Source organism: Echiichthys vipera, assembly GCF_963691815.1.
Source record: "Echiichthys vipera genome assembly, chromosome: 21".
In the NCBI taxonomy this organism is placed as follows: Eukaryota; Metazoa; Chordata; class Actinopteri; order Perciformes; family Trachinidae; genus Echiichthys; species Echiichthys vipera.
The window spans coordinates 16,811,198-16,836,771 of NC_139846.1; positions in this window are offsets into that span (position 1 = coordinate 16,811,198).

The following is a 25,574-nucleotide window of genomic DNA, read 5'->3' on the forward strand; positions in this document are numbered from 1 at the left end:
AAAAGACATTATCTACATTTTCAGACATTCAGCAGATCCAGCTTTTAAACTCTGTGTGACCAATTCCCCATGTGTCTGAATTATACTAAAGAAGATGATAGTGAATTGATTCTTTTTTTATGATTTGTATGTCCTTTAAAGCAGTGCACTGATATTCAAACCCGGGATAAATCACAAAACTCTCATGCTTACAAATGGAGTTGGCAGAAAAAAAAAACAATAAGATAATGAAGAAGACAATTAACTGAATAACAAACAAAACAATGTAACCCTTGGTGTCTTTTTGGCTCCTCTTCATAGGGAAACACACTGAATGAGACAGACAAAGGCATATACAAAAGTACACACACACACAAACACACACACACACACACACACACACACACACATACAGAGAACACCTTGACATCATGTGCTACCATGGTGATAGGCCGAGTCTGAGTCGTGCCATGGTCAGAGACTTCATCACTGTAAGAGCACTTAGTCTTTGAATGCAAGCTGTGTGTGTGTGTGTGTGTGTGTGTGTGTGTGTGTGTGTGTGTGTGTGTGTGTGTTTTTGTATATGCATTTGTCTGTCTCATTTTGTGTGTTTCCCAATGAAGAGGAGCCAGTGTGTGCGTGTTGTTGTCAGACCTAGCCAGTTGTAAACAAACCACAAAGGTTGACATAGTTGGTTGGCAAAATGTCATCAATCAGGAAAGAAGAAACATTTGGAAATAGCTTGTTATTGTTTTTCAGAGCTTTAAAAGTATACACAATTTGTATCAAGACTTCCAGTTATTATTATTTAATGAAAATGCATTTAAGAAACACAGAAGTGAAGTGGAGGGTATTGCAGAAAATAAATTAACAAGTTAAGTAAACCAGGTAAAGGTAAAGTCTGTGTCTGTTACTACAGTAACTGATGACCTGAAACAAACCTGCTATAAGGCAGGTTGACTTGACTTTTAAGTGATGGACGGAAAATGTAAATAAAAATAAAAAAAATGATTAGGTATGACATGGCACACCCGTACCTAGTGCTGCGACTTGGAAGTGGGACTGGATGGCATATCATGCATTACAGCATCAGAAGTTTGGAGAAAAGGCCATGTTTCAGTGTAGTCAGAAGATTGTAATGAAAAGCAAAAGTTAAGAAACTTCTGATGTGGCTCACACTCTCAAACATGGAGTTTACAAACCTAAGCATTATAATGCTGTAATGTATGATATGCCACTTCCAAGTCGCAGCACTAGGTACAGGTGTGCCATGTCATACCATATCATTTTTTTTAAAAAGATGTCCCACTGTGACGCTGGCAAATATTCACATATCACTTAAAACACCACCTAGTGCAGAACACAGCAGTCAAGCCACCCTCCACTTTGAAAAAGACAGTCAAAACCAGGCCACATGTTGTTTTGCAGTACTATATATACTAGGCATTACGGTAAGAGCGTGTACGAACTGACTTCAAAATAAAATTGATAGGTAATTACACCTTCATTCAACAAATCAGTCAGTCCGTCAACAATAAATAAAACTAAATGAATAAAACAATAAAACAAAAATAAATAATAAATACATGTTAATTAAAAAACTACTGCTTGCAAACTGTCTTTCAAAGAAAAGTTTGTTTTCAATTGTTTCACTCAGACAATATCAGGGCATCCGAAGTCCTCTAAAATGTCATATACCAACTGTGTTCTTAATTCAGATTAGCTTACTAGAATGACGACGCTGGTATCATATGCACCAAAGGGTAAATCAAACTTTAGAGTAAATATCGCAGCATAGTGCCAGGCACCTGAATAAAGCTCTCATATGTTTAAAGCTCGATAAATGTTGTTATGTGGCTGTGAAGATTTCCTAAAATCCTTGTCTTCTTCATTTTGAATTGTGCTAGATTTGTGGAATGTACTAAACCTGAATAAGCTGGTTAACTTAAGTTAACTTTAAGCTCTTCCAGTGTTAATGGTTCTTGCTGTTTACTAGTGTGGAAATATAAAGTGTTTTGAAAAAAAAAAGCAAATGCTTCAGCGTATGTGTGTGTGGACATTGGTGCATGCCTGTGTATGTGTATGCCTGTGTATGCATTCATGCACTTTTGTCAGCGTGTGTTTGTGTACTCAATGCAAAAGCTTGATTTGTCTGTCCTCCCCAGAGGGGAATAATTGACCAGTCACTCCGGTCTCTTGCTGAGAGTTAAGACAGTCTAAATGCTCCGTTGAAATGTCTTGTCTGGAGTGGACGTTTCAAAGGATACTAGAGGGCTTCTCAGCCACCATATCACTGCAGAAATGTCGTCAGACAGTCTAATCACAGATACTCACCGTTTCTTCCTCTAGAAGTTTATTTCACTTGACCAGACCTGCCTCTGTTTGGCTGCCTTGCACCAGCCTTCATTTTACCCTCCCTTTCATATTCATTTCCTTTCTCTTGATATGCTTGTCCATCTCTCTCGCTCTCTCTTTGTATGTTTCTCGTATCTCTTTTTCATTATATGTATCTTGCACCGTCTCTACCTGTGTCTGACAGTCTGATTACTTCACCTCCCTCTTACATACTCTCCTTTGTTTATACACAGCTATATGTGGAATCTATCACAATTTGAACATTGGCTAGTACAGCCTCTGTGGGACATATAGATGGCGGATATGGGGAAATGTGTGAATATGTGAGTGCTTTGCATGTGTGTGAGTAAGTGCACGTGTTTGCTGACATGTGGATGTGCCTGGTATGTGTGTGTTGACCATGGAGGTATACCATGGGCCATTTGTAGCGGCCCAGTGCGCCTACGAAATTGCCTCTGGGTGTGGGGGTGCTCACAATGTTCTGGACCATTAGCTCAAATAAGTCACAGCCAAAACTCTTAGTATCTGTCTCACTGGCCGAATGACAAACTGTGCATCCTCCTAAATCCTTGCTGCTACCAAAGAGGAAGGAAGGAAGAGGGAGAGACAGAGAAAAAGATTCCTACAGTACGGCAGATTTTGACCCCTCAAAAATAACGCTTTAATTACTCTGCTGTGCTGATGGGGCTTTATGATGTCACAGAAATGTGACACAAACCCAGATATACTGAATCATTTATTTTCATTTCTACCCATCACTGTGTCCATCCATCAGCGTACCGTGCCGAATACTTTTTCAAAAAGATGTGGGTTCACCAAATATTATAACACAAGACTTTTAAAAACTTTCAGCCTGCTTTTCGTCATGGTTTTGTGTTTTAAAAGTCCTGTAGTGTGCTAATGTTCAGGTGCAAACACTTTACACAACAACAGAACATGTTAAAAGACATTATATAACACTTTACTTTTCTTGAACTGTCTGTTTGAATATAGCTGTACTCTTCCTTTGTTGAAACCCTCCGTTGTAGCGTCTGATTTTTAAGCCCTCTTCCAAATAAAATCCCAGTCTGCTGGGATTGGTCTTCTGCACTTTCTTTCCCTGCACCGTTAATGCAGCCAGTAATCACTGTAAAAGTACTGTAGCGGCACTTTCTACTTACAAATTGTATAGCTGTGACATCACAATCATTAGCCCTGTCGTTTAAAGGCACATTTTGTCAATACAGGCTTTATGAATTTCTCTTTGGCCTTATAGCACCTCTACCTGCTCCATAATAATAAAAAAAGGCAGCTCAGTTTTTGCAACCTTTGTGTAATAAAATATTATTTTCCATACGTTTATGTAGCAAAGTCCAGCAGGAATCCAGGTTATGTCAGAAAGATGCCCTGAGCTTTTTTATACATACCTTTGTGAGAGACCAGCCTTCTATATAGCCACTGTCAGTACACTAAATATTCAATGGACACACACTCTAAGGATAAAAATGTCTTTAAAAGTAGAGCATAGTGTAAATCATAAAATAAACACATCCCTCATACGTACACACACACACACACACACACACACACAAACACACACAGATTTGCACTAGCCAGGCGACTATTTGGAGCCACAGCTCTTTCTCATTGTTTATTCTGCCTTTCTGCCTTTCTTCTGTTATTCTTTAATTCATTTTTCATCTGTTCATTGTGGTTGTGTGTCTGGGGCAGCAGGCACGGCATGCAATGCCCTCTGTAAAGATATCGTATTACTCTTACACACACACACACCCACACACACACACACACACACACACACACTCAAGGCAACTCTCAGATGCATGGAGAAAAACACTTGTGCACATTTACACACACACACACACACACACACACACAACACACACACACACACACACACACACACACACACACACACACACACACACACACACACACACACACACCATCCTCTGGAGTAAATGAAGACTTAGAATTCTTGAAGGCACACCCAGTCAGAGACAGAGTTTGTTTTATTCATCCCCCCCCACCCCCCACACACACACACACACCCCACACACCCCTCGTTCTTTCCTCAATCCTCACCTCCTCACGTCAATTTTGCATGTGGGTACTCTTCCTTGTTGTCACCCTTCACCTGAATCTCCTCACTGAGATCAGAGTAGGATTTGAATCCCCTCTTGGGGGGAGAAGCACAGAGCACACAAAAACGACACATGCATGCAACTGGATACAGTACACCTGAAGCATGTTTCAACTGGTTTCATCATATCAGACCATCGCATCGCTTGTGGGTCCAGAGTGTTTGTGTTTGGTTTCATCTAGGTGTTTGTATGTATGTTTTGATGTGTATTACGTCACCAAGAAGATTTATGATTAAATGTTCTAAAGCTGTCACTGTTAAGATACTGAGTTTGTTTGTTTGTTTGTTTGTTTGTTTGTTTGTTTGTTTATTTATTTTATCCAGAAAAGATCAGAATATTTTTCTGGAAATCAACACTTCTGTTGGAAAAACAAAACAATGCCAAGAAATTATAATTCAAACATGAAATAGAAGAGTGTTGTTTACAGGTATGACCCCAACCTTACAATCTAAGAGGGAACTTAAAATAACTAAAATAGTGTTTAAGACACTCCACACTCTGAAAGCCGTATCTGTTTGGAAGAGATACAGGCTGGATCTAACTCCTCCTTCCACCTATATCAGTGTTTACATGACAACTACACTACAATAGCCTTGACCAAACCTGGTGAATACATTTTTGAAATTAAAATAATTCATACTTGGGTTGTTAGCTGGTTGTAATGGTTTTGTGCTTATCTTATTAACACAGGCATTATCATGATTAGCTGAAGTTGCCTTCAGTCCTGCTGTAGGCCTACCCAGTGAGTGAAATTTAAATATATTTCAAGGACAATAAGGTGTATGAGGCTTAAGACACTTTTAAAAGGTAACGGACGGACAAATAAATGCATGAAAATAACAAAAAGCCTGTCCGTTTCAAAACATGCTCCGACATGACACTGACCTGGGATGGCCTCAGTAGAGTGTAATGCAATGCAGCCACAAGTTATTAAAAGGTAATATGACAATACATAATACGTTATATGATAAATTATTAGAAATTTGCTATCTATCGATTTGTTTACCGGTATTTATTCCTTTAACATACTGTATTATGCCATTGTGGACAATGTTACAAACACTTTATGATAGTAGCCAAGAGCAAAGAGTTGGAAAAAAAATTGTACTCACACATAGGCTAAATAGCCTTTTTATTGTGGGCAAAACTGAACATGTTTCAACTTGGAGCCATAGATGATCAATCGATGATGGCTTCTAGCTGAGTGTTCGGTTTTGTCCACGATAAATCTGTGAATGACAGTAATGTGTTTCTTTGATTCATGAAAAGCTTCCAGAAAAAAATATTATGTCAAGATACATGGTATGTATAGTGCTTCATATTAAACATGAAAGTATCTGGGAAAAAACACAATCGTTTGTTTGGAGTACACAAAGGTATAAGGGAGCTTTACTTTGGCAGCGACAGCCATCATGCCTGAAAAGACACTTAAGAGCACCACCTAACAGAAACTACAAAAAAAATAAAAAAAATAAATGTGTATGGAAACTCCTTATAAAGCAATGGATCTGCAAAAGACTGATGCAGCAGGAACAAATTCCCTCACTGGGAATGAATGAACTTTCTTCAGAGAGTACCACATTCAAATTCATTAAGTGTGATCCAGGCCTAAGAGGGAACTCAAGTGCTGAAGCACTGACTTAGGAGGAAATCACATTAAGCCAGAGTTTTAACAGTTAAGACCTCTAACCAGAAAAACAGCTTTGAGTTGGAAAACGTGTGTAAAACAGTGAGTCGAACCCCAGCCTAACCACCTCATTTGTCTTCGTCTGTCCGCCAATGGAACAATGGCTTTTGTTTAACCTTGTTTGATTTCCCTCTTAGCGCTGATCCCCTGACGAAGAGGGCTATTATTGGGCCTCTCAGAGAGGCATGTTTCACTAACGAGCGATCACTAATGAAGGCTTTAATGTAGGATTAATTACACTCCAAATTGAATGTCTAATTGCTTTTATTCCCTCCCGATGAAATATGCTCCGGCTGCCACTTCAATGCCATCTGTTGTAATTAGAAAAAGAGAGACAGAGAGGGGACAGGGGGAGGAGGGGGAGAGATGGATTGTTAGGTGCAACAGATAAGACCTTTTTCAATCAACAAAGTTTATTCTTCAGTCCTGTTCACAGATTAGGTATTTTGAATTAGAAATTCCTCACTTTCCTGTCACCTCCTCTTTCATCCTCTTCTTACTCCTCCTCCTCCTCCTCCTCCTCCACCACCGCTTTCACCTCTCTGATAGATGATACAAGGTTATCTGTTTCCCCTTGCTAATTGCATCCTCTGATGAGTTTAGGCAAACACATTAGCTAATTGCATTTGTGCTTCTCAGACACTGCTTGATTGATAAAGTGCATATGATGCTGAATCATTGCAGTGTTTGGTGGTTATTCATCTACTGTAAATGGCAGTTCATATAAACACACACACACACACACACACACACACACACACACACACAAAAGGAGGGAAGGCAGAAATGAGAGTCTGTGATTGATGTTGTGTTTTAAGAGATTGTTTCTGATCCTATTAAAAATCATTGATTTCTTTTAACTGTTTTTATTCAGTGATGTTTGATTACCGAAAGCAATTTGGATGGCAATGCTTCCAGAGTTTTGCCAGCCTCCTGAGGCAAACATTGAAATTCAAATTTGCATTAACAGGTTTTTTTATTTCATCCATTTATTCAGGTTTAGTACCTTTAGTTACTTTGCTCACTTCGTTTGTATCCCCATTAATAAACTGCTACACTGAACATGCTTGTAATTTACAAACAGATGCAGACAACACAAAACCTGTTGGTTGACCTTACATTGCATAGCATTCAAGTAAGATTTTTTTTTGGTTTTCTATAAATGTTAAGAACGTCTGTTTAAAGAATGCTACTGCATGAGTGCCTCTGTCTTTATCTTGTTTATTAATTCTGATCACTTCAGGGCGCCACTACCAAAATTCACAACATTATTATTATCCTCCGCTCGCATGTTTCACTGTCATAAATATAAATAGAAGAATGGCCTATTTTTGTGTTTGTAGAGAGGATCGCTAGGGTAGCCATTGTTGCAGCAGCAAGCTCAGTATTGTAGTCTTAGTAGCTTTCCCCGTGAATGCCTCCTTGTTTAGTTTTTCATTATAATGTTAAACATCATGTTACCTATCTGATCTGTCTTCATAGTTTTGTTTGAGGAAATGTGTCAGTCGGGTTTTGAACATTGCTTGTTGTAATGGTAAATGCTTAAATGGAAGTATTGGCTCCCTTTGTCTGAAGACCAGGAGAGCATCGTTTGCATAGTGACTTCTGCGGATTGTTCATAACGCCACGGTTATCTGGCTCAGAGTCAGGGTGAAGCGATTGCTGGAGTTCACTCCCACATGGAGTTCGTTATGCTTGGTGAGTTCCACTTCTTCGTGACCTCCTACTTCTGAATGCAAGAATGACTGGAACACTTGCTATACTGCCCCCATTAGATCCAGAAGAGTCACAGCACCAACACATCCGGTGCCTCTTTGCTTCCAGTGATTTCGGTGCATCCGGTGCGTCAAAAAAATAGGCATTGTCTGTGGGGTTTTTTTAGAATCGAAAGGTATCACAAATATTGGTTCTTGTGACATCCCTACCTCTGGGTAAAATATATATCACGTTTATATAAATAACATTATATAACTGCGTGGATCATAGCAAGCAAGGTGACGTATATTGTGCAAGATGAGACATGTACAGTAGTTCACACAAATCTAAGTTGTACTACAACCTGCGACTTTCTTGACTTGCAAAATTACCTTTTAAATTGAGCATCTTTATTTCTATCTCTCTTGGTTTCGCCTTTATATTTGGTTGTGGTAGCAGATATATAGACAGGAAATGTGGGGAGAAAGAGGGGTATTACGTGCAACTGAGGCCCTTGGCTGGATTCAAACAGGGGAGGCTGAGTAATATGCTATATACTGTATTATGACCACTACAGACCACCTGACATCCATACCTTGCAAGTTCTGAACTCTGCTGTGATTTATACAAAAGACAAGCAGGTGCTGTGACCAGGTTCTACGTGCACATTTTTTGGCATTTATTCTCCTTTTGCTGGTTCCCTTTAACCCCCTTGAAAAATCACATCTGGGATATGCCATCATTACAACAAGACAGTAGCACATGTAGAAGGCCAATAGGTGGGCCATAAGGCTATTATGTTCCATAATGGTATTATGTCCTTTAGCTCGCATTAGCATCCCAGTGAATGGACGTGTGGCAGGTGTACTTTGTAGCAGCGGACTGCCTCTGTCCGATAAGACAATGACACGATATGACGAGAAACAACGCCGGTTGACAGCAATTGTCCTCATAGAAAAGATGACACAGTTGTCAATAGCCATGCTTTGTGTTTGTGTGTGTGTGTGTGTGTGTGTGTGTGTGTGTGTGTGTGTGTGTGTGTGTGTGTGTGTGTGTGTGTGTGTTAGAAGGACTCCCCTAGGAGCAAATGGCTTTAAGCAACACAAGCACCTGATCAATACATCAATATTCAGCTTAGGAGGTCTGACGACACAGACATTTATACACACACTGGCAAACACTCAAACACACAAGCACGTCCACATTTATGGACAGAGATACACACACAAACACACGCTTCAGGCTTTGCTGTGTGTGACCCTTAGCTAATCAATTTTTCGCCACATGATAGGGACGCCACGCGCCGCCTTTATCACTGCTGCATAATTAGACTGTGACACACATGCACTCAAACACACACGCACACACACACACACACACACACACACACACACACTCACACACACACACACGCACACACTACTGTTGGAGTTATAAAAGATTATAGTCTACAAAGACAAAGATGGTTGTGATTAACATCTTGTCTATTCTTTGCCAGCAAGAAAAACACACACACACACGTATACGTACACACAAACACACACACTTGTATCTCCTGACCTCACCCCTGCAGCTACAGCATATTGGATGGATGTCAGCTTATTTTGCCGTATGTATTGTGGTTATTGTTATTCTAATGACGGACTGAAACAACAGTATGGAAACCGGGGGAGACAGAGCTTGTGTCTTCAGATAATCCTACTGTCCACACTCCACACACACCGATTGGTCACAGTTAGGGGTCTGCCAAGTCAGATAGCACACCACGCACGTCTGTATGCTGAGTTGTGTGATCCTGTGTGTGTGTGCGCGTGTCTGTGTGTCTGTGTGTGTGTGCAAGAAAGAGAAAGTGTTGGGGGGGTTGACCTGACATGAATGAATCTCCTTCTTTTATATGTCTGCTGTCCGGATTTTAGTTAGAAGTGAAAGACCAAATTAAATTGATTCATCCATATAATAAAATAGATTTTTTAAATGATTATGCTGGTGTAGTATATCCTCTATATACAGGTGCAGTAGAAAATGCAAACCGCACTGAAATATTGAACTTTATATATAGTTACCAGTGAGAATACTGGCCCTAACAAAGATAGCAGGTTGCCGAAAATGTAAAAGAAGTCATACGTTAGCAGAGAACCTCCATTAGCATCTACCCATTTAAATAGTCATAATTTACTATTGTTTGTAGTAGTCTAAGCAGTAAATGTGTGTCTTTTGGTAAATAATGTACTAGTTAGTGTAATTAATACACAGAAATCACGCTTCTACCAAAACCTTTACATTTTTATAAATTCAATTTTTCCCACAGAAGAAATTCCAGTCACCTTCATTGTATTGTGGCAGGCTGTCTCATAGCCTGGGAAAATAAGAGCTACACTATCTGCACGGGTGGATACCACTAGAAACAAGTGAGAAATTACGTCATTTGGGTAAACAGACCTTTGATTTTCTCCATTTTGGTTTTCATTGCTGAGTACTGTTATGACGATAGTAAATTCCATATTCTACACCACACCACTAAACACAGACACAACCACACACTGTACTGGCCCATCTAGTGAAGTAAACATAATTCAATTGCATATCTGGCTAACACAATTCAATTACACAGGGGCATTTAAACCAATCACTCCCATGGTCTTCATTCAAATCAGTGACATCATTCTGACCATTTATGGCACCACTTAGGCAGTAATGAGCCAAATGAAAACGGAAATGTGGCACTGAGAACATCACAACAGGCTACGGAGGGTTAACGAGTAATGGGGTTTCTGTTTTTATTGTTCCGATTAATTGACTCTTACATCTCTGGCAAACAAACAAAGAGAGGAGGGCTGCATCAGTGATGTTGTTGAGTACTCTTGTAACTTAAAAGGCAGTGAAATCATGTAAAAGTGGTAAATTATACTCGCAACAGAGAAGTGAGATGATAAAGAGCCATTTTGTTTCATCCATGATGTAAGCCCGAGGTCAAAATGGACCACATAGTAAACAACTCAACGGCCTAAAATGAGGTCAGGAGACAAGAGCTTTTGTGCTTTGATGTTTGAATACAATTTGAATTCTAGCCACAGCACTGGTCTCTGAACTTCCCCTATATTGTCAAGAAATGTATTGTTTTGCGGTTGATGTCTTGACCTTACTTAGCATACAGATACACACAGAAGGGTGGAGCAATGCATGGAAAAAAATGATCTCAGCTGTCAGCAGACTTTAAAATGGCAACAGTTATTAACTTTGAAATGTTAAAAGGCATCACAGTAGGCGGGTTGCTGTACAGTAAGTGGTTCCATCACTTAAGTGAAAGTTAATTGTACCCTGCATGCATCCTGTTTTCAGTATATGGCCTATGGATATAGAGTACTTTGTTGTCTACTGTGATTAAGCTGCCTATGTGAAAAAAAAAACCTCAAAAAACTGCATGAGCCGATATTGAGGCAATAAGAAAAACAAAGCATACAACCTAAGGACTAATCCACTGATTCCCAAAAGGGGAGTTGTTGATTGGAATGGCTGAAAAGTAATGAAAATAATTCTTTCAAGGTTTAACCTTTTTACAGGGTTTAACCTTTCAGAGGTCACCAGACATGAGCTGTATTCCTGAGAGAGCTGACGAATGTTTTATTTACAGACCAAGGTGAATTATCTTGAACGGACTTACTGCTTTTCGCATACATTCAGCATTTATTGGCAACATATATACAGTACACATAGCTACTTATATCAAAACAGAAAATATGTGCATAGATCCTATTAGATTCATTTATTTGTGTGTGTGTGTGTGTGTGTGTGTGTGTGTGTGTGTGTGTGTGTGTGTGTGTGTGTGTGTGTGTGTGTGTGTGTGTGTGTCTGTGTGTGTGTGTGTGTGTGTGTGTGTGTGTGTTACAGAGAAAGAGATGATATCTGAAAGGACTGCATTTATTGCTCACACAGCATGTAATCCATGTGCATTTTCCTTTCCTATCACAGTGTCAGTTTAAGACGTCTAAGAGATGCGCTGAATGTCGGGGTCCTTCAGCAATCTCCATTACAGCAACATTCCCCCCGTTTGTCCTGGCCTGTAGCGCTGCAGAAGTCAGTTGCTCAGATGTCACACACAAACAGAAAAGATCAGTATAATTAGTAACTAGATGTGCGTCTCGCTACTTCCTATTTTACGTACAAACATAACAATCTGCAGCCTATTAGGGTTTTACAAAATTCTACAGCGTAATATTTTCATCACCAGATCATCATGATATGACATAAAATACACAAGAGCTGATTTCAGGCGCAGTAAAACCCTTCATCTTCCATAACCGCTGCTCCGCCCGGTGGAAAGTTAAGCCATTGCAACTGGTCACCACACACACACAGCGCTTAGGGTTGTTACGCGTCTGATCTCATTCTAGCAGGAGCAAGGGCAGAGCACGTTCCTAGCAGGGATCGGACCTGGATCGGCCTTGGTCCCAGCACGGAGGCTCGAAAATTCTAGGTGGCTTCGTCTGAATCTATTTTGCAAGTTGCAACATTGTTGCGTTCGGAGCTTATCACTGCCCGAGACGATTCTGATTTGTTTAATGAAATATAAAAGGTCAGAGCATTTTTTTCTCCGGTATCGCTATATCATATTCTAGCACTGACATAGAGCTTTGGAGATAGGTCAAGCTATGCAAGGCTAGTTTAGCAAACAATATCAAATGGAGATTTTATTCCACTGTGGAATTAAATGGAAAACAAACAAGCTATAACTTAAATAAACTGTTTAATATCACTCAAAGCATTCGGTTACTTCTGCTGGAAAGCAAATAAATTACTTTTTCCTGTCTATATCTAGCTCCTTTGTGTAAACTAAACCTCTGACCTTGGCAAGTCAAGTGTCACATGAACCAGACACAACACAAAACCACAAAAATATCAGCTTTTAATTGAGTTTATGTAAGCCATAAGCTTACAGACAGATTGCATGGTTTCAAGCTTTCTTCCTGGCTTTTGAGGACTAAACTCCAAGGCATTGAAACATCAGTTGAACTGTGTTTTTTAGTTGCAGTACATCACTTGCCCAATCACATGGCTCCTTTCACTTTAAAGTTCCATCAAAAGACTTCCTTTGATATATTTTGGTGTATGGGTCTGCTTGCACCCAGTCCTTTCAAGGTGAAAAAGAGAAGTATATGTTTTTCAAACTTCACACATCACAGATGAGACTGCTGCTGCGTTCATTCACATTTGCTTGAACTTCTGTAAGACAGGGCCAGATATCAAAAAGGAATAATTCCAATTTTTTTTTGTACGTGTAAGGCTGAACCAGACACGTGGTCTTTAGTAGGCCAGTATTGTTGGGAAGCCTTCATATATTCTGACAAAAGGATGTCTGTGCGCTTTTCTGTGAAACTTCAGTCAAGTTGTCACAGCATCAGAAGTGAACGCAAACAGATGAATCAAATTAAACAATGTTCAGAATATGAACTGAGGTGAAAAAGAGGACAAAAAAAGAAGAGGAGAATGATGACAGAAAAATCACCAGACAGCGATCATGGACCTATTAAAATGCACTTAAAGAAAGTGGTGATTGAAAAGAGGCATATGTAATGTCAGTCAAGGACACAACAACAATTCAAATGTAGCTGATTGCCCCCTGTTCAATCACTTTGAGACATTGCTAACTAAAAATAAATGCCGGTATTTTATCGTTCTGCAACTAAGCATCTGACACCACATATAACCCCACAGAGTCAGTGCATCGAACATGATAACAATAAAAATAAAATAGATGTTCTATATAATTCCAAAAGTAATCTGAGGCAAAATTTGCCTTTCACAGGTATTCATCTTCACCTGACATTTCATCTAAACACCACAGAGGACGTGACCAGTGGAAAGTATAGATCGCAATGTCCATAATGTGTCCCCTTACGTGTATTAATCAACTCTATTGACCTCACTTTCTCTCTGCACGCCACTCCGATTGTTTGTTTACCATTAGGGGCGAGTGTCTTGGTTGTTCAATAGTCTACCTCCATCTGCATATAAACAATGAAACTATCAGCTAGGTAACAAGAGTGGGGACAGCAGCTCAATACTGCTATGAGAGGTCTCCAATAATCAGCTATGTTGGAGGCAGGCGGGACGCAGGCAAATACAAGCAAGCGGTATTGACAGGCGCTGGTTGCCTTCAATCAGCTTATATCTACTGGCAGGGACATCGGGCGTACTGTGCATGGGCCCAGAATTATCACTGATGAAGACATCAGTTGGAAGAAGAGAGGTAAGGGAAAAGGAGGAAATTAGAGAGGAGGGGGTGAGGAAGGCATAATGAAGAGGAGTGTTGAGGAATTGCTCCACAAAATATCACTCCGACAACTTAAGACTTCGGGTACTATCGGTTATCATTCTTATTGGTAAGAAGAATATTGTACTCACCCGTTGAACTACTGATGTTGGAACATAACAATAGCACTAAAAAATAGGTTTTTAAACAAACTGCTTGAAAAGGAAATTTTATTTGGAAGAGAAAACAAAGGACAATGGCAAAATAATTAACCAAAAGTTCTGCTGTAAACATCCAGAACAGTTTACAGACCAAATTCCTGTGTCAACTTTGACCCTAATCTCTTTGCTGTAGTTCAACATCTTCCTGGTGTTTTTTTTAACAGTATTAAAGCTAAGTAAAGTAAAGTAAAGTGGGTTTGATAATCGGGCTATACTTTAAGCTTGTTTATAACTTGTTTGATCACATGACCAGTCATGTTTCTTGTCCTGTCGGCATGTGAACTCCGGAAAATGTTCAGGCATCAGGTATGGACATTGTCTTCTATTGCCTTTTATCACATGGAGCACACAACAGAAGATGGTCCGTATCAGATGTGTTCTCACTTACTCGAAATACTACTTTTGGTTTAGTTGAGGGGAGGCAGGACATGACGCAGATTACACCACAGTCACGTAGCCAGTTCATAATTTGTTATAAACAACCAGATCTCTCTCTCTTTCCTGAATCTTGTACATTTTCGTTGGTCTCTCCGTGTAATTGACCCCTCTTCACCCTCTGATGTTTGTTTTCTTCCGGTTTTGCACGAGATGCGCATGATAGAAACATCATCAACACGCTCACTTGCTGACTGTGAACTTTCCAAAAAAGGATGTGCTATTCACACATGGGCTTGATTTGACATTACACAGACTGTGTACCAGGAAGCTGACAGGGCAAAGTCTGTTTAATGTCGAGTCCAACTGATTCACACATTTGTGTTCTCACATACAGCTCCATCGGTAATGTCTAGATAATTGCAGGGTTGCAGTGCGTGTGAAAGGGGCTTTGGTGAGTAGAGTGTCAGAAGTATAAGCAATAAAATGATCGACAAAACCTACAAAAATAAGATCCAAATTATAAAAATACATAAATAAATAAAAACAACTGAATTTACAATCTTTGTAAAAAAAAACTTTTGACAACCATTTTGCTTTTAAAAGAGAAAAGAAAGACAACTTTTTTTCCAGCGGCAATCAGAATTCATTGAAGTGTTTGCTCCTATTTGAATCTCGCGTCAAATAAATAAATGCACTGTCCATTGGGGTGGTGGTGACTCAAAACTGAAGGGTATCCCTTTGAATGTTGGAGAGATGGGATCAATTCAAGCCTGATTGCATGATACACACACTCACACACACACACACACAAACACACACTTCAAACCCCAGTAGTATAGCTGCCAACACATCATTTACATAATCAGTTCTTGTTAGATGTTGGGCTTCCTTGTTTTGGTAAAATATGCTTAACCTCTTCACACACACACACACACACACACACACACATGCACACGCTAAAACCCAGCCACCTAGTGCTGTGCTTGGGTCATATTAAGGTCATGTGTAAATTGGCTGAGGGCAGCAGGCCTCACAGCTCCTAGTTTATAGAGGCAAATTAATTAGTGGTCCATGCAGCACTGTGAAGTCAACACATTACCGATGCAGCTCACATCACACTGATGGCAATAGGATGTCTAAATATTACTAAATATAATATTACTACTCATTTCTCTGCCCTGGAGCAAAGGTCACTGGTAGAGGAGAGAATATAGTTGAAAGGTAAAAGGTTCAAAGAACAATAAAAGAACTGTGAATCAAAATATGAGAATGTCTATTCCTTTTACATGTTTTTCATATCAGGGTCAGCTCTGCTTCAGTTACACAAAAACAAAAAGATGTATCCTATTAAAAAGGAGGTAAAATGTGAAACTAGTCCACCAATCATTGCAGAAGTTATGTTGAATGAAGTAGTCAATTGACAGAAAAGTCAATCCACATCAATTTTGTATAACAATAGATCGTTTAAGTGATTTGCAAAGCTTAATGGCCAAACTACATGGGGAACGGAAACGCAGCATACATAGGATTGTCAGATTCATCAGTAATGAAATAATCATTAGTCTGAGCCCAACACTTACTGAGTATTTTAGCAGCATTTTTCCATGATACAAACATTTAGAATGGCTATTCATCTCTAGTTTCGTGTCAACAGTTCGAAGAGCAAGTTGTGAATGACCACACGGAAAAATGTATTGATCAGTCAACACACACACACATACATATATATTTATATATACACACGCACACAAACTTTTTCTTGTCCTTTTTTCCATTCAGTGCTATGTTGAGTGCTGAATCATCAACAGGAGAGAAACTCCCATTGCAGCCACTGTCAGTCATAGCAGCACAGTTCAGCCAGTGATGGGGGAACAGTTGGCAGCTCGGGGGCCTCGGGCCAACCCAGACCATATGGCAGACGCTGTAGCACCGCTGTGTCATACTCTGGCATGTTTTAACGACCAATTAGGCTCATTAGGGCCTTGATTAGAGACGGTAAAGCCTTGGGGAGTCATGGAGGGAGAGGAGGTTGGGGGTGGGGGTGGAGGGGTGATGACTTATCAAGGAGAGAGGATGGTGGAGAGAATGAATCAGTGATGATGTGCATTTGCTGCACGAAATATTAGGAACAGGTGTTCTTTCCTTGAAAGATATTGACAAGTTGAATTCAGGTGAAAGCCTTGACTTTGATTTCACGTATTAATTTATGTCATGATGAGAAGATGTAGATGGGGGGTGGGGGATAACGGAGGACTTTGAATTTTGAGACAGCTGGCTTTGGGAAACTCTACATGTGTTCGTTTTGTTCATTCTGAAACAGCTGATCTGATTTTGGCAAAAATGTTGGAGTATAATACATCTTAGCACTATTTTTTGTTACTAAAATGACACTGATTGACACATCCATATAATTAACCGTGTGACATCTCAGTCACTGCTGATCACATGTTGATGAAACATCAGGAAATAATGTATCTCACCTCTGCCTTTTTGGCATTACCAAAATTGCACCAAATGGCCTAAAGGCAGGTGCTACAATAACAGGGGAAAAACAAAGTGGACTGCTTGGAATTGTTTCTGGAAGTATTCAGGTTTTTTGAATTGGAGATAGATAGAGATAGATATACAGGGGAGTTGGGAGTCACAGACTGAGTAAATGGGTGAGAGAGTGAGTGAATGAATCATGAGATGAGTAATGGAGGTTGGAGAGAGTGAGCAAACCAAGTCAGAGTGAGTGAGTGAATGAGAAAACACAGAGAAGCACACAGAATTTGATTTAAAAAGGACTATAGTAAGAAAATAATATACCCTCTCCCCTCCCTAATAGCATTTCATAGCCCCTCCCATTGCATCCGTTCAAACAACATGTGGGTATTTTCCCTCCCCTTGCTTATGTGATTGTTTGTATGTTTCATATTGCCATCACTGGACTAAACAAGCAAAAACCAAGCATTTAAAGCATTGTGAACTCACTAACTGCCAATCACCATCATTTTTGGGCATTTAACGGTGGAGGTTGTGTATGTGTTTTTGTGTGTGAGTGGTCTGCAGGGGATTATAGCTCTAATGATAATTCCGCATATGGTGGTTGGATAAACCTGCCTGAGCACTGAGATCATAAATCCAATCTGAGGATGATAATCCTTTTGCCAGATGAGGAATTAATACCAAATGTTTTGCAATGGACAGAAAGAGAAGATGTGTCTGTGCATTTCAGAGGAGAGACATGTTTACCAGTCAAGGATGAAACTGAATAGCAGAGTGAATTTGTGTCTGTAGATTCTTTCGGTACATTTATTTTACTTTCTTTTATTACATTCTTAAAAGTACCTATTATAGTGCTCATGTCATATGATTGTCAATAAATACATGTATCCTTTGCTTTTAACTGAATTCCTATGTTATCATGTGTCTTTATTCCAGCTGCCTACAATGTTTGCATCCAAGAGAGTGGCATTTTTTTCTTTCTTTCTTTTTATTGTGTGAAGTCACCCTGCACTAATCCTACAGTGTTGTTATTAAGCTCAGGGCCATGGAAATGGACAGGGTGCAAGACATGCAGAGTGCATATAAGCCAGATTAGCACAGAAACACCCCCACAAACATTGTTGCCATATTCAAATTCATATTTATATCTGTGTTATGCTCAATAGGCCGTTCTGCTGGGGTGCAGTTTCTGTGTAAAAGTTAAAAGAAAATAGAAAACGCTGGGTTAGGTTATTTAGTGAAGGGACAATTACATACAAGTGAGAGAGAGAAAGTGGGAGAAAAAAAAATAGGAGGGAGAGCAAGGAGAGAGGATGGAGCAAAGGGTTATTGAGAAAAACAATGAGAAACAGATGGATAATATAAAGGGTGTGAGGCTGTTATTAACATAATCAGATAATATGAGGGGCTACAGAAACTGAGATTTAGAAAAGAGAAACGGGCTCAGTAAGAGTAGTAGAGCGGGGTTAACATTCAGAAAAGGAGAGATTAAGAGTCAGAGAGAATGACAAAGAGAGAGAGGGATGGGAATCCAGAGTTAGGTGAAAGAGAGAGAGAGAGTCAGTCAGAAATAGAAATGACGAAATAATGCCTGAGAGATCTGGTTGAAGAGGTTAAGAAAGAATCAGAATTGGAGAGAGAAATTGAGGGTTTCTATGAGAGTTTCTCAGAAAAAAAGAGAGAGGGGGAATTTAGAGGGGGTGTGGGTTGGTAGGGGGTGGGGGGGGGGCTCCAGATCCAGTGTTTGACATTTCACCTTGCTCAGTTGATAAGGGGTGTCACCCTCTGGTCCTCAGGGCTTTGACTGCTGTCTGCAGTCATCACCCCTCCCCAGCACAGGAAACTATTGATCAACCAGACAGAACTGAAACATGGCTCACTTGTGTGTGCGCCTGTGAGTGCATGTGCTGTTTTCTCTTAGGTGGGTGAAGATATGTGTATTCCCCGTGTGTGTGTTAGTATGTGTGTGTGCACTTCGGTTTGTTCCAGGACCTAAATACCAGGATCTGCATTTGGCATGTAATTGCTCAGCCCTGAGCAACTTCCTCTCTCTTTGTTTTTACATCTATGCCACGCACCCAGTAACGTCTTAACTTATCTCATTATTTGTGTAGTAGGAAGTCCATTAAGGTTCTGTGGCTTTGGCTGAGTGAAGTGAGAGATCACAGTGCTAAGAGACAGAGACTGCCATTAAAAAGCCTCAGTACTCACTGCGGTGTAAAGAATGGCTTCACACACTCACATGTACTTAGATTCAAAGACAGTGAAACAGTGTGCTGAAAAGGCTTCAATTACAGGGCATCTTCTCCTTCATGCCACCGTTTTTGTGCATTTTATAAATATTTTTTCACGGGGAGGGTGGTCACTGTGCTCTCGAGCAAGGCATCTAGCCCTGAACTACTGCAGTGAAACTGAGCACACATGTGCTACTGTCACTGGAGGATATGGTGTATACTCTACCAGTTGAATACTCCTGGATAAATAAATATTCATCCTCACAGAAATTACAAATGCCATTAGAGAAAGCCCCATCTGTCTGAGGAAATTTTAAATTGCATTATTAAGCAAATGTTATTTAAAAATGAATGCATTTATCAGTCCGATGCCTCTACTTTTCTTACCAGCTACATTTCAGGAAAGAGGTTCATTTATCTGCAGCAAAAGTGGAAGTTTATAGTCAGTACAGAAATGTGGCCTCACTGTTTTTAGAAGGGGATTAGTAAGACGACAAACATTACTGAAAGGTGTCAGTGAGTGCCAAGAAGTAGTTGGTAGATATATTTTCCATGTCAGCAAATCCATGTACCCCTCACAGGCCTGGGATCAAATTCCTCCATTTTCTTTTTCCAGTTTTGCCCTGTTTTACTTTTGTACCATCTAAATAAAGAACAGGTTGTCCACTCCCAAACTATGCTAAAATATTCTGGATCAAAGCATCAAGCTAGCTACTTAACTGCTTTCACTGATATCAGGTCCTTCTACAATTAGCTGAGTATAGTCTCTAACATCATCATAGATATATAGCTTCAACCTCCATCTTGCCACTTGATACTGACTGTTGAAAAAGCCTTTGATGAAGAGGGAAAAACGTAGAGACAACAATAGGTAGAGTGGGACAGATTGAGTTGTCTTTTTGGTCCAACTTGATAAAAACAATGAGAGGATGGAAGTCAGATGTACACAACAGGGCTAATTTTCCGATATTACATAGCTTGATTATTTTTCCTAATTCACTGGGGAGTGCTGAAAACCGTGATACAGTTCCTGTATATGCTGCTTGCAAGCATGTGGAACATTTACTGAAGATCTATAGAAACATGAATACTCACACAGCAAGTCCAGTATCTGAGCTACATCTATCCACCATTCAAAGTATGGTAAATGCTGAACAACAGTGTAGTCCAATGACAAATGTCTAAATCTGCACTGTGGTGGATTATTAATCTTACAAAAGCTTTAAATCTTAGTTCTAGTTGTGTCACAATGCCATGCCACAATGACGAGGTGCACCTAAATGCACCAGTAGTTTACAATGGGCACCTGAATGCACCTTGAAGTCCTGTCAGAGCCCACACACTTTACCAAAGGCCAAATATTGCCACGTAGGTGACTTCAGGGAAGTTTCTCCGTCATCTCTAACTCCGGCAGTGGCCATAGTGTCCAGAAAAGTGCAGCTACAGGCCAATGCTAAGCTAACATTACCCTGCGTGTTTAGCTGTATGCCACCGTGTGTCCTTGTTTGTTTTTTCAAACACACGCAAGAAGTCGATGGTGTAGAGACAAACAACACTGGAAGAATTGTTGATATTGCTTTTGAAATTTTTCAATTGGAAGCTCATATAGGTCAATTTTTTATTCATAATCTAAATTGTGGCAGCTCTACTCAGAACACTTGAATTGAAACCAGTGGCCCCCTGCAAGTTACATGTTGGTAGCACGTGATATTTACTTAATGGGATAAAACATGCAAATCCGTGTGGTCCTCTGTGGTGAGGGCTTATCAGAATCATGAGCTCAATCAACGTATTAGGGCCCAGACAGGCACAATTCCTATACCTAACCTCAAAACCGTACGTAACTCTAACCATAACCGGAGTAATGACCGCAGCCTTAAACTTTATCTCAGAAATATCTTCACAATAAGCACCAGCCAACTCCATCTTATTTGGTCCTCACAAAGGTAGAAGTATGAGCTTAAAAACACATATAAACAGCAGCATTGGGGGAAATAAATGATGCACCTGCATGCAGCATTGGAAATTCCTAAAGAGCTGAATAGATGCAAGGGCCTGCTCGACTCTGCATTCATTGTGTGGCTCAGGGGAGAGGGAGAGGAAAGAGAGTGAATAAAATGTGGGCAAGCACAGATTCATGTTAAAAATGACACAATTAGTTCAACTCTGAAGTGCGTGTTAGTCGCGCATGACTTGCCTTCTTAGACTCACATGAGGTGATCAGACAGGCAAATACTCCCAGGGCCTGGATGTATAGTCAAATGAAACACACTCATATGCACACGTACACACACATACACGATCAACAAAAAGCGTATGAGCACACTTAATGCAGCAACATAGACGCAGCATACTAAAATATAATCACATTTACTCTCTCTTTCTCATGTAGTCGTGTGTAAAAGGGACTAAAAGCTCCACACTCTGTAATTTGTGATACAACATTTTGTGGGAGAGAGAAAAAATATCCATGCACACAACACATCCCATGAAAAATAATGCAGTGACTACAGTAAATCACTCTGCTGGTGTGGAAAACACTGCTCTAATTCCAAAGCCTCTCACACTGAAAAATTGATCTTTATTTTTCGGGGCGATGCACTTTGAAACAAAAGGGAAAAGGAACTTAATATGCAGGAAATGAAGAAATGAAAACTACAGTACACGGAGCACTTTGAGTTTGCACTTTCAAAGCCGGGAGAAACGAGCGTTTGAATTCCCCACCCCAAGAGATGGCAAGGGAAAGGCTGATTTTATTAATTTCATCTGTAGTTATGTGTCTCCTGAATAAAACATTAATACTCCCAGGAACAAGGGAATAACAGAAACAGAAAGAAAGACAGCTGCTTCTCTTTTAATTAGCAAGTGCAACTCACTCTCGTGCTCTCCAGCCGCTCCAGCTAGCTATCTTTGTATTGCCCTTCAAGTGTTTCTCTGTCAATCAAGCGATCTTTTCCCTAACTAGAATGAAAGGGAACTCTTTGTCAACTTTAAAATCACAGCTTCTTACTTTACGATGACATCTTTAGAGTTGCACTCCATAAATATTGCTGATGTGCTGTGCAGATAAGGAAATGCAAAAATGATGTTTGTGGTCTATGACAAAGTTTGTTTCTGTTGATTCTGGACACATCCATCTGCTAATCTCATAAACAGCAATGATGGGTGTGTTCTGACTTCATTGCCTGTGTAATTCCACTTTTAACAGACTGCATTAGTGTAAAATTATCCTCACTGGACACAGTTTGAATAGATGTACGCTGGCCATCGAGGCACATGGGAGTTAGAGCTGAACTAAAGTGATCCAAAAAATCAACTGGAGAGGAAATCACACCAAATTAACTAGTCCCTGTGGAAATATGGACGGATGTGATAGTGATGCCATAGAAAATAGAAAATACCATAACATGAGGTCACTATAAAGTCAACAGTATGATTGGATTGTTATAGTAATGTTCATTAGGTAAGCATTGCAAGTTGCTAATGTCCGTGCCTGCTATCAATAAAAAGGAATCAGCATTTTACAGTCTTTTGGAGATAGTAGCTAACCTGAAGCCAGGCTAATAAAAAGCCCCTCTTCCCCAGAGGCTAAAGGAAAATGTATGGAAATAGCAGGCTAGTAGTGTTGCAAGGTAAACGCCCAAAATCCATAAGTTCCATCCTGGCATGAGAGAGATCTTAGAGATCATAATATTGAGCTATGGAATCAAGGATCTCGAGAACGCTTTTCAGGGGTGGTAGTGCCGGCTCTAACACACTGTAAGCACACACACATACACACACACGTACCGTATTCACTCATACACGTATAGTCTCCTCTGCCTTGCCCCAGGGTGCAGCCAGTCTGAGATCACACTGCCAGGTTCACTTGTAAAGCTACAGCTTTAGGCTCTCAGACAGTGAAAACTACAGACGGGCGCTGCTGCAGGTAAAAAAGAAAAAAACACTGAGCTTGAAGAGTTTCATTCCAAAACAAAATATTCCCTATTTGAAAATGTGTGACAAAGTGATTGCTAACATGAAGGTGAAACTCACATTTGAATGTTACTGATGTTTTCAGCTTTCCTTAGCCTTTTACCTATGGATAAGGATCTTCCAAAAAAGCGCAAATGCAGCTTGCACGTTTTTTTTTTGTTTCGCATTTTGTTTGCTTGTAGCTGATGCAAACCTATGTAAAGTGCTCTGAGGGCTTTCAGTAGCTTTAATTCTAAGTAACTCCAAATCTAAGTTTAAGCAATGACCTAAACGAAGAAGAGATTTTTAAAATTTTAAACAGGGTGTTAGAAAAAAAACAATTCTCTTCATTTTCCACTTTGGAAATGGAAAGAGAAGACGTGTTGAAGTGGGTTTGAGAGAGGGAGTGGGAGAGAAGAGAAATGGATGGAAGTCTGGGGGCGCAACGAGGGGTGAGAAAGTCCCACGAAGAGTGAAGGGCCTCTGTAATGATTGAGAGGGATTACCAGAAAACTCAGTGGACTGGGAAAGAGAGAGAGAGTCAGAAAAGGAGAGAAAGAGAATAAAAGTGGTAGAAAAAGTACTGTATGAAGGGCAAAAAGATGAGAAAGCCACAGAAGCTGGTGTGTGTGTGTGTGTGTGTGTGTGTGTGTGCGCGTGTGTGTGTGTGCGTGTGTGTGTGCGTGTGTGTGTGCGTGTGTGCGTGCGTGCGTGCGTGTGGGTTTGGGGGCTTATAAATAAATTGATTCAATCAGTAAATGAAGCCATGCGTGGGTTTTATATGACTATAATGAAAATAATGCAGAATGCTTTAAGGGATACTGTGACATTTTGAATTTTGGATTTATTTTTTTTTTCACGTCACCCCGAACACGTCACAGCTTTTGGAAAAAAGTTTTTCTAAAGTTCTGCCTACAAATTGTATCACTAATGTCAACCATTTAATAGTAGTTCACCAAAACCTACATTAACTTATGGGTCAAAATATGGGTGTTAATCAAACTAAACAAAGTTCTAAGATACATATATTGATAACTCATAAAATAAATTTTAGAGTAAAAACATTTATATCTATCCCCTTAACTGATAAAATCAACAAACATTACATGGACGCATATTGAGGTTAGATAGAAAGAAGGTTATTTCTTCCATCAACTTTAATGACAACATAAACTAAACTCTTATAGAAAGGGCCCGTATTGAAGGTTGTTTCATCAAGAGGATGACATTGGATAGATTGGGTAGAACTTTTACTTTGCAAGAGTGACAAAATCATCTTTTAAAGATACAATGTAAAGCAATCTTTAATTGTTACATCTTCTGAGGTTTACAATTGCCCAGATGGCTGTTTAGTAAGACCAAGTTAATTTTTAAAAAAAAGGGAATGAAGTGAAATCATTAAATACTATTGTATACATGTTTATAAATATAGCAATAAGAGATAAATTGTCCTCTACAGTATGTGACAATAATGCTGGTCAATTTACAGAAACATATAAAATCTCAATTTCTTTTATTAATGCATTGTTTTCCCCCGATCCGCTTCATATCGTGTTAAACATTACCTGCAGTAATCAGAGTGCTTCACTACAAGATGTATAAATAATTCTTATTTTTCTGTACAGTAATATACCAGTTTTGCTCCTGGTAGCTGGCTTAGCCTTGCATATTATAACAATAAGTATTGCTTATTCAAATGTATTGTCCTGTTTTTGTGTTGGAGGGAAATGCTGGTAGCTTTGTGCAACACAGAAATAAAATATTGTATGTTGGATATGTATCACATTTCCCTCTCTCCCTCGGTGCTGCGGTCTGTGTGTTTCTGTGGTCTACCTATGCCTCCTATTGGTCTGATCGCCGCAGTCCACAACAATCTCAGTCCTTTTGTAGCAGACGAAAGGAAGGAAGGAGGAAGGGAGGGAGTCAAGAAAGACAGATGAGAGACAGGGAAAAACAGGGGAGAGAGGGGAGGAATGATGGTCAGTGACAGAGTGGGAGAGGAAGAAAGGAGAAAGCCTGTCGGGGGAGAGAGGGTGGGGGTAGAAAGAAATGGGGTGGGAGGTGGAGGGGGTGGGGAGGCTTGGAGAAAGGAAGGAAGATCTTATGAATGTTGACCACTGTCCCTCTACATAAATCTGCACATTAACTGCATCAAATGAGGCGCCCCATGTTTTCTCATCTTCTCCTCCCTCA